Source organism: Zeus faber (genome assembly GCF_960531495.2).
Source record: "Zeus faber genome assembly, chromosome: 20".
In the NCBI taxonomy this organism is placed as follows: Eukaryota; Metazoa; Chordata; class Actinopteri; order Zeiformes; family Zeidae; genus Zeus; species Zeus faber.
Genome location: NC_137207.1, coordinates 14,329,902 through 14,341,288, shown reverse-complemented (window position 1 = coordinate 14,341,288; position 11,387 = coordinate 14,329,902). Strand labels below are relative to the sequence as shown.

Below are 11,387 nucleotides of genomic sequence, written 5' to 3'. Positions count from 1 at the left end.
CCTTTCTCGAGAACGCCTGAGAATATCCGCTCATTACAACCCAAGGACATTTTTGCAGAAAATGGAACAGGAAATTGAGACATCACCGCAGAAAGAGCTCGCTCGGCTGTTCCAAGAAATCAGTTGCGGCCCAACGCTCTCTTCTACGTATGATGAACAACAACCCCAGCGTATATCAGAGCAGGCAGTGGAACAGATTGCATTCGAAAACAAGTTTCTGAGTAAGCCTCGGCCGGCTCCGCAATAGAATATAGGCCAATGAGCAAGCGGCCTCGGTGGCCGCTATATGGATGAGTAAGCGGGGATTTCATTGAGCCTCCGCTCACCCGTATTGACACTGAAATGGAAACCTTCAACATTTCAAAGAAAAAAACCCTGAGTTCAAATACGAGATAACTGAGATCTGTATTATTTCCAGACCGGATCACAAGCCGATTGTGTTATTGCATCGCCGAGAAAACCCATCGGACTTATTGGACGTATTGGACACCTTTCCTGTTGACAAAATCCCAATATAGACATAATTACTAAGAAAAAAGTTTCAATGCCAACATTGAATTAATGGGTTTATGCAAAGTAAAAAGGAAAATTGTGCAAATTGGAGTTTAGTCTGTATTAAAAAAGAGCAAACTCCAAATTATATACCAATGCATAATTGTACATTTTTCTCCAGAAAAGAAAACATTTGGTGCAAATTGGGACCCGGTACTCCTATGTGGAGAGCCCCGGCCTTTCCTCAGCGTCTATTTTGAGCCTTGACTGAGTGGCGGTCACACCTATCAGCGGTTTGCATTTCCCCTGGCAGCCCCAAAGCCCCGCCCAGCTGGCGGCGCGCTGCCGTCCACTCCTATTAAAGGATTACAACATATGAATATTCTGCCACTGTCAACATGTCCCCTGCAGCCAGAGTCATATAAGGCAAGATATGATTCCACCACGGGTGTGGTTTGGAGTCATTGTGCGTGTGTGTGTGTGCGCACGCGTGTGTGATTTGAGAATCTCAATCCTAGTTTTTCAGTGATCTCACCCAGCGACATTTCCTCTTGGGTAGAGTGCCTCGTCAAGCTGACATAACTACGAAGAAAAAGCCCTTTCGTAAAGTCAGTATCAAGACACAATCGTACACAATCGAAAGAGATCCAGGGGGAAACCGCCAGAGAGGTAGACACAGAGAGGACGCCATGAATCACATTATCTGAATTACAATTCGCTTCGGGAGTACACTCACAATTTAGGTAAAATGCATTTATTTTGATTTATTTGCCTACAAATATGTAGGCTACACGCATCACAACTGTCAGAATATGTCAGTTCAATGCTTATATCTGTTCGAATAAACACAAAATAGTCATACTTTTTTTTTTATCCATGTCCATATATTTATAAATATTGTATGTGTATCGTTTATATGCATACAAAAAATTCTGCCGAGCTATAATCTCATTTAGTGAAGGCAATCGCGTTTATGCGAGGGCAGTTTAAAGTGCGTGACAAGAGTCGAATCCGCGAACCCACCGCGAATCGCTGGGACTCAAACCCCGACTGGAAACGCAGTGGGGCTGGTACTGCCCCCCGAGGAATAGAAATCTAAAACCAGCCGAGAGGATAAGGAAATTAAACTCCAAATTAAACTTGTTCATATTCCCCGGGGCATGGTTTGCCTGGATTATCATCCGTCCTCCTCCTCCTCCTCCTCCTCCTCCTGCCCTGCCCTTTTTAGTGTGTGTAGTACCGTCCTTTAATCAATGGTCGTGGCACTCTGGGAAAACTTCCTAATTAGGACATGGTGTGGAGTCATGGCTGTCTTTGGTCTGGTATGGTCTCCCCCACCGCCCCCCACCCCCGCACCCCTCCTCCCTTCACTCCCCTGTTTTCTGTGTACAGATGCGGACCTCTTTTCCATCCTTCTCTTCTACTCTTCCCCCCCTGGAAAGCCATCCCTGCTCCTCGGGCTCTTTTTTCGTACATCCTAACGCACCTTTCTACCCGTCCACCTCCCCGTGTTTTTCCTCCTCCGTCTCTCTCTCTCGCGCGCGCGCTCGCTCGCTCTCTCTCTCTCTCTCTCTCTCTCTCTCTCTCTCCGCTCCATTCCCTCCGTGGTGACCTTACCCTGGCCAAACATTTACAGAAGAGGGAAACGAGGGAGGAGAGGAGGGGTGCGGAGGAGAGGGGAGAACGAGAAGCTGGATGCATGAGCACCATATTTAGTCATAAATGGTGGGAATCAAATGTTTCTCTGATTTCTGCCAATAGAGGCCTGCATGACTGACTTGGCAGCTCCGGGTGTGTGTGTGTGTGTGTGTGTGTGTGTGTGTGTGTGTGTGTGTGTGTGTGTGTGTGTGTGTGTGTGTGTGTGTGTGTGTGTGTGTGTGTGTGTGTGTGTGTGTGTGCGTGCGTCTGTGCGTGCGTGCGTGCGTACACTTGAATGTGCATCTATTATTTACTCTGCACATACTGTACCGCCTCATCTCAAAACGAATGGATTAGATTCGAACTGGAAATCTCGGCTTGTCTCGACTCATGCCTTCACGTCGCCGTTGGTCTGGCGCCTCTAGATACTATCCACACCTATGGATGGTTGTTATCGTGAGCGAAATTCGCGAAGAGTTCACAGAACATTCAGAATTCCACAAAACTCGATTTTTGCTGTCTTATAGCTTGTGTCTTGTGTCTATTCAACAACTTTGGGCCGTGGGCCAATCGCAAGCCACCAGCAATGAACTGTATTTTAACCAAATATAAAAAAGAACAAGTATAATAATACATTTGCAAATTGGAGAATCGGCCGCTTTTTCAGGCACTTGTGCAGCCAAGTGTGTAGACACTAGAACGAAAGGAATAGGAGGAATAGGATTTCCCTGAACGATGCTGGCTGGGGAAAACACTTGCACAGCTGGAAGACACTCCGGCTTTAAACTATCAGCAAATGATGAAATATTTTTAATTCATTACAAATCATTTCTTGGTGGATATACAAGGTTATTGCAGGACACTGAAGGCTTGGAAGCGCTCACTGTAACACACGCACACACACACACACACACACACACACACACACACCCACGCACACCCACGCACAGGCACACCCACACACACACACACACACACACACACACACACACACACACACGCTCTCTCTGAACCCACAAGAGTTTCTGACAGCTTGTTGGATTAACATCTTGCCTCACTGACAGCTTCCTGGATTAGCGACTACGCCTATCTGCTCCGTCATCTAGCGGAACGTCAAACCCTTCAGCCCCCCCCCCCCCCCCCACCCCACCCCCGCGCCTGTAACGGCTGCAGCGGGTTCGAGACCTCTTCGTTGAAGTCAAACGCCCTCAGTAAGAATTGCACATAAATGCCCTTTTCTTTGCAACAAAAAAAAGCAGAAGTGGCATTCGACACGTAGGCTGGCCCAGGCACACGCGCATCAGTTGAACATGACATAATCTTTCAAAGAAAGCTGTCACCACTCTCAGCTTCGCGGGCATGTTTTTAACACCCGTAGCGCCGGGTCTCCCATTAGCTCCACACCCTCACAATGAGCCGCAAGAATATAATCATTGAAATCTAGCAGCTTTTGCAGGTGAAATACAGTTGAGAGAAGAATCTAGAGGAGGAGGAGGAGAAGACCGGGTGCCTTACCTTGGCAGTGCTGGGCCTGGTGGGAGTGGGGACAGGGGGCTTTAGCCGTGAGCTGCGGGACTGAAGTGACCCCGGTCTCCTCATCACACAGTTTATCAACCCCCAGCCACCCCTCCGCCCCCCGCCCTGCCCCGTCCCTCCGGCTCGCCGTCGATCCCCACCTCCATCCCAAACATGGACCGGGCTCCCCGCGCTCTTTCCTTCCTCCTTCCACCGTTCCCCGGCTCGCTTCCTTTTAGGGCAGGCCCCGGGGGAAGCAGCCAATGGCGTGAGCCGCCTCTCCCATCCAGCGCGAGCTCTCTCCCATCATTCACTACATTCCAGGGTCCAGCATCGTTTTTCTGTGAAAGGCAGGGAGGGGGGAGAGAGAGAGAGCGAGAGCGAGAGAGAGAGAAAAATACACATGCAGAAACTCACACATGCACACACAAAAGACCTTTAATAAAGCTCTCCAATCTTGTGTATTTTATTTTTTATTTTATTGGGTAGACACAGAATGCACGTTCACATGATTTGCACACTAGCAGAGAGACACAAATATACACCGACATGAACGCACGCACACACACACCCACACACACACACACACACACACATCACGTTGCATGTTACATGGGTCACTGGCTGGACTAAAATGAATATCCAAAAACACACACATGCCACAAATCTGTTCGACATTGTGCAGCGCTCCCCAGTGCGGAGGTGAGACGTGTGCGAACATCCCCGGTTTGACGTGTGCTCATGTGGTCGCGTTGGGTCAGGGACTAGGATATCAGTTCCGCTGTTCTCTAACGCCTTGGCCGTCCGATTCTGACCGTTCAAACTGTGTGTACTGGGGACGTTAACTCTGTGGCCAAAAGTGCTGGTTCTATGCCACAAGGCGTGTGCTGTAACTGTCCGTGTAACTCTCGGTGTCCGGCTTTCAAAACCACCTCTTGAGCCGCTCAAACCTTTGGAATACTGCTGGGTGTGTGTGTGTGTGTGTGTGTGTGTGAGCATGGGTGTGACTGCTGTGTCTGTCTGCGAAGCAGCACTCGAGGTCTTGGTCAGTTGTGCATGTGTTGACAGGACACTTTACCACCTCCCCACTGTTCCTTGATATGACTGTGTTTGTGTCGAGTGTGTGTATATGTGTGTGTGTGTGTGTGTGCGTGCCTGTCCCGTAATCTACAACAATGTATGCCGTCACAACACATGTTTCTCGACTTCAACATGTGTAGCATTTACCCTTCTAATAAATAAGCCCCCAATTGAATGCCAATTTTCAACTGCAAATGTTATTTAAATGCAAGGCCTCACCCGTATGGCTCTCACTGAAGCTGTTTTGGGGGAGGGAGAGAGAGGGGTGGAGGGCGGAGTGGACATGAAGCACTGTTAATGCCATAACTCTCTTAGGGCGAAGTTGCAAGGCATCAAAGGGGTCAGCAGAAAGTTGAGATGTGGTTGTGTGTGTGTGTGTGTGTGTGTGTGTGTGTGTGTGTGTGTGTGTGTGTGTGTGTGTGTGTGTGTGTGTGTGTGTGTGTGTGTGTGTGTGTGTGTGTGTGTGTGTGTGTGTGTGTGTGTGCCATTAGTTTAATGAGTGGCTCAGGGCCCACCTACACCGTCATGACCTCTGCATAAACCACTTGACCCACCCAAGTGGTGGGACCAGCTCAGTGCTCATATACATTTTGAAGTCTAGCTGGACCGCCACAAACAATGTTATTTTCATGTTTTTTTGGGGGGTTACGAATAGTATTGGTCTTAATTGTAGCTTTATGGTTCTACATTGCCTGACAAGCTACCCTTGTAATAGTTAGCCTTGATAACATCTTGTGCTGCCGCTGGCTGTACTGGTGTGGCGTGGGGGTGGTGTGGTTTCAGCAGCCACACCTGTCCTGGGTCTTGGAAATTGGAAATTACTCGTCAGAGCAATCAACGAGCAACAGGTAAATCGCTCGTTCCCACACACACGGGGAGAGCCTCCATCAGGACACGTGCCTAAATTGAATATTATTTTCACGCTATTTCCGACAGACAACTCTTTAGATTTACTTTTTAAATTATCTTCATTGATTTTGCGTTGTTTGAGTTTCGCATCTGGGCTCTGCTGGTCATCTCCCCCGGCAAGGCGTACGGCAAACATTGGTGCACTCAGTGAGCTCGAAATAAAGGCGTGGTGAGCTGGAATCCCCCCCCATTGGATCGAAGAGTAGAGCCCAACAGGTGGATGCAGGTAAGGTGGAGGGAGCGCCAGCGAGGCAGGTACGCGGCAAACAAGCAAGCAGCGAAGCAGGCAGGGCGGGAGGGATTGGCTGCTTAAATAGGCCGGCCTATAAGGGCGGAAGCATGTGGCGCCATCAAGTTGTCGACAGAACTAGCTCCGCAGCTACAAATCATTATATTCATAAGGGATTATACATCAGAATACCAATAATAGTGAGACGCAATATTGATCAGGTATAAAAAAAACCTGTTGCGTCCCTTTTAATAAACGTAGTTCTGCATCCACGTAAGTGATGCTTTGAGTTGATTTACTGTTCTTCAAAGGTCTGAAAATTGGCTTGAAACATTAACGGGTTTATTGCATCATTTGGTATATTTTACAGGTTGGCCTTCTGCCCATTAGGTTTTTTTTGAATGTTTGAATCCCTTTTTTGTTCGGCAATAATGTTTTTTTTCCTTGGTTTCCCTTTGTTTCTTTCCATTCCTAGATGTGTCTTGGTGCTCATAACGTAGTCCTCCTCCATACTCATTTCCAAGTGGCTGAGGGGCAAAATACAGTTATAATGTGTATCTTGACATTTATTGTTCACTGGCTGTCCACGTACTAGGACTTGCTTGGCACATCATTCGTTTGTTTGCTCAAAAATATTTTGCGGGTACTCGACACCAGCTGTATTATATTGCCAGCGCTTTGCTGAGTTGGCTTCAGCGGCTCCAGTGAACATTCTGTAGCTCTCGAAAGAACACTGGCTCTACCGGCGGCGAGAATGTATGATTGGTTTAATTTAGACATTTACCGCTTTATTACAGGAGTGAAATGAACAATTTGAAGCCATTGTATAAAAAAAAACACAGCAACTTTATCTTAACTCTTCCAGAATGTTAAGTTCTCACTGATCTGTATGCCACTCCCTCTCTCCCTCTCTCTCTGTCTCTCTCTCTCTCTCTCTCTCCGTCTTCCCTCCAGATATGGCAGTCTAGTTCACACATGGGGTCTGTGTCGTCAGAGGGTGTGTGTGTGTGTGTGCGTGCGTGTGTGTGTGTGTGTGTGTGGCAGGTTTGTCTCAATTCATAGACCTTCTACGTACTGACGTTACACACACACAGACACACACACACACACACACACACATAGGTGGCCTACCGTGGGGACGACATCATCAGTTTATACTACGTATTCCACAATCCCTTTCTAAGGAAAGACCCCCCCCCACACACACACACACACACACGTGCACACACAGTGATTCCAGACACATCCCCAAGTTAGGAACTGCAGCAGCTACTGTATCAGATGAGAAATCTAGTGTCTCACCCTGGAAGCCGTGAGGCTCATAGGAATGTATCAGCACTGTGCCTGTCAATTCACCAGGAGTAGGCAAATAAATCATGTAGGATAATGAGCCTCAGAGCGATCTGTGCACACAGCAGTTTAGCAAATTGCCTCGTGAGAGAATAGGTTTTTCAATTTTTTTTATTTTCTCTCTTAAGCAATTATTGGATCCCAACGCTGGGGAAGGAGATTGAATAACAAAAGGGCGCCCAAACTAGAAGGGCTTGAACGTGTAACCCCCTGCAATAGCCTTGGGTATTGCAGGGGATGGAGGTGGGAGTTTCTCACAAGTGAAATAGCGGCCGGGGACAGGGCTGGTAATTGGTCACCGCGGCACAGACAACTGGGGGCACTTTTGCTCAAACACAACAAACCCCACGAGGACCGGAGACGGGTCTCCCATGCTGCAAGGCGACAGCCCATCACCTAATTGCTGCTGTGAGTTAAAACCAGGGCCGTGGAAGTCAATCTCAAATCTGCATTATCGTCTCAGTCTTGTGAGAATTGGTCTCCGACGGAGGTGACTGTATTATTTCATAGGCAACATGATCCGCCCGATCGTTCCATTCTGTATCGATACGAAAAAAAAAAACGGACGAACATCAGGTATTCAATTTGACCGGTCGTGCGACCCGCTTTCCCTGACAACAAAGAGAGATTAAAATGAGCGACCGGAGCAGGGTGTGGACCCTGCGCACCTGTTTCATACCACGGCGCGTGCCGACCTCCCTGAAAGGGGGTTCTGATTCACCTGTTTCCACAGCAACTAATAACGTCTCCACAAGGGCGAACGCCGGCCTTCACCCAAGATGCAAGCTCCCAAGTGCAGAGTAAACACCACCCAGGAAGGAGAAATGTGGCGCGTTGTTGCGCGTGACTCGGCCGGCGGCCTTTGACAGCGTTTTAAAACGATGAAACTATTAATTGAAAATTCTTCACATTTCAACCCGCCCTTTTGTTCTCATTCTCACTGCAATTCTTCACTATCACACCTTTTTTCTGAAAGGCTCAAATTTATGCCTCTCTCTGCCTGAAAAGACGAATGTGTCATCAAGCCGACGCTATAAACATGAATCATCTTCGTCAAATTCCATTTTCTTTTGTTGCCGAGCTGTTGAACTCAGTTTCGCAAAGTGCCCGCTCTCCGTTTCCGTGCATTGCTTCAGTGGAGCTATTTGAAATGTTGGCGCCGTCCTTTGAGTCGCCGCGCCGTGTCCTTAAAAAGCAGAAGTCACAACAATTCCGGGGCGGGAGGGAGGAAGGGAAGTTCGAGGCAACCTTAGGAAAGAATTCCAAATGTTTCCTAAATTCTCAGAGTCGTGGCGGCGGGTTCCTTATAGAGTCTGCCGTTCCTCTCCACTGCATACCGCTGTGGAAAATATGTTTTGTGTGCTTGTGCTCGCTGACAGATAATACATTTATGTACAGCTCTTATTGGTTCCGCGGACCCATAAGAGCTTCCAGGGGGGTCCCCGCCTGAATGATTAATAGTCAAACGTCACCATTATTATTATTATTTACAAGACCTAAGCACCAAGAGAGAACGTACGGTAATGACTGTTCTGATCCTAGTTCTACTGTTGTGTCCCTTCCTCGAGTAAAGCGTGTTTGGAAGTTTGGATGAAATCATATATAACAATAAAATAATCTTCTTAAATTGGGGTCCCCAGAGAGTCCTTGATATGAGAAAGTGCCACCCCATTATCGTTATGTTGCAATTCCTATGTGAGAAACCTTGTTAACACCAATATATTGAGGGATCGGAAAATTAAAACATTTGATTTTGCCGCAATTACATAAAAGCTTGCTGGGTTTCCTTTGAGTTTTTCTAAAGAAAGTGCATGTCCCCTGAGATGTGTCACAGTTTGAAAGAAAAAATAAATGTCGGGAATGTTGATCTTTAAACTGCAGGAAACGCCACGATAGGATGTGCCCTGAGACGCCTCATTGGCTTTTGAGCGTCTTCGACCCAGGACCATTCAGATGGACTGCACGATATTCAGCAGTGACTTTAAACTCCAGTTGAACAAATGAAAGAATTACACCGTGGTCAGGTGTAATTCCTTCTTCCCTTTCCTGATGGAGGTCTCACTAACGACGCGATAATATTGTGTGACCTAACATCATAACGCATCACAAAACTGAGCATGATGTGTTGTAGCATACTGTTAAGAGCATACCCTGACCCAGTTGTCTTCAAACCTTCTTTTCCGAGCCCCCCTCCCTCGAATTTCAAGGACTTGATGCCGCCCCCCACCCCCTAAAAAAAAGTACAAATACAATATGTCGGAAAGAAACTAAGATATTTAATAGTAAAGGGGTAAGGGTTACTGTAAGTTATGTCATATTCATTTGCAGCTTTTATTGCCTATTCACACAGGCAGAAAGGTGCACGACTAATGAAAAAAATATTCTAATAATGCAAATTAGATGCATGCAAAATTAATAAACGATTAAAAATAAATAAATAATAATAAAATCATGCAGATACGGGTCAGCAGCTTCAGTAAATGTTCACACCAAACATCAGAATGGGGAAAAAATGTGGACGACCGTGGCATGCTTGTTGGCACCAGGCGGGCTGGTTTGAGTATTACTGTAACTGCTAATCCCCTGGGATTTTCATGCACAACAGTCTCTTAAGTTTACTCAGAATGGTGCAAAAAAAAACCCAAAACTTCCAGTGAGCGGCAGTTCTGCGCACGGAAACGCCTTGTTGATGAGAGAGGTCAACGGAGAATGGCCAGACTGGTTGGAGCTGACAGAAAGGCTACAGTAACTCAGAAAACCACAGCAGAAGACCACGTCGGGTTCCACTTCTGTCAGCCAGGAACAGAAAGCTGAGGCTGCAGTGGGCACAGGCTCACCGAAACTGAACAGTTGAAGACTGGAAAAACGTAGCTTGGTCTGATGAATCTCGATTTCTGCTGAGGCACACGGATGGAAGGGTCAGAATTTGGGGCCAACAGCCTGAATCCATGAACCCAACCTGCCTTGTGTCAACAGTCCAGGCTGGTGGCGGTGGTGTAATGGGATGGGGAATTTTTTCTTGGCACACTTTGGGCCTGTTAATACCGATCAATCATTGCTTGAATGCCACGGCCTATTTGAGTATTGTTGCTGACCATGTGCATCCCTTCATGGCCACAATTGACCCACCTTCTAATGGCTACTTCCAGCATGATGATGCACCGTATCACAAAGCAAAAGTCGTCTCAAACTGGTTTCATGAACATGACAAGGAGTTCAATGTTCTTCAGTGGCCTTCCCAGTCCCCGCATCTGAATCCAATACAACACCTTTGGGATGTGATAGAACGGGAGATTCGCAACATCAATGTGCAGAGTAATTTGCAGGAATTGTGTGACGCAGTCACGTCAGCATGGACCAGAATCTCAATGTCTCCAACATCTTGTGGAACCCATGCCAAGAAGAATTGAGGGAGGCCTGACTCGGTATTAGTATAGTGTTCCTGATAAAGTGAGTGTACAGTAGATTAAAGGCCAACTTTTGTAGCTTTCATTTTCTCGTTCCCCGCCCAGCTTACAATTCCACCGTGCCCCAGTAGGGGGGAGCACCCCGCAGTTTGAATACCACTGCACTTACCTAACCTCAGCTATCATACTATCATAGTGACCTTACCATATCTAACATAACACGTATCACATCACATATTGCATGAGATATAACACGGCATCGCAGGAAAAGGCATCAGACTGTATCGCATATCTCACTCCACAGGTTTCATGATTGTGTCCTAAGTGCCCTCACGGTGCTCTGAGGACCAGGCTCTTCATATTCAGCCACTTGGGGAATATACCCAGAGGATCTGTGAGGGGGGACACTCCTTGCACTCAGCTGTACGGGGCCTGGCGCTCCATTCCTCTCTGGTCCCCACCCCACTCATACCTCCCCTCCACCACTGCCTCCCTCTCTCTCTCACTTCATCTTCCCCTCGAAGCGGTATTGTCTGTCGGTATCTTTAACACCAAAAAAGGAAACTGTTCGGTAAATAAGAGGAGTCCGGGCATTACTCCCCTCTCCCTCCCTCCTCCGTAAACCCCTCCTCTCCTTTCCCCTCTCGCTCTCACTCGTCCAAACATTCTCTGTCTCGCTCTCTCTTACTCTCTCTCTCTTTCAATATTTTTATTTCTATATGCTTCACTTACCTTTCTCTTAAAATATATAAGGCCGTTTTCTCCAT

At 47.3% G+C, this 11,387-nt stretch overlaps 1 protein-coding gene across 1 annotated transcript in view; it reads right to left on the bottom strand.

Moving 5' to 3' along the window:
- Window positions 1-3,758, bottom strand: part of acta2 (actin alpha 2, smooth muscle) — an 8,527-nt gene extending 4,769 nt beyond the window's left edge. The window contains exon 1 of the mRNA XM_080021831.1: window positions 3,646-3,758. The gene's annotated coding sequence lies outside the window, so the exon portion shown is untranslated. The remainder of the gene's footprint in view (window positions 1-3,645) is intronic.
- Between the last annotated feature and the right edge of the window lie 7,629 nt (window positions 3,759-11,387).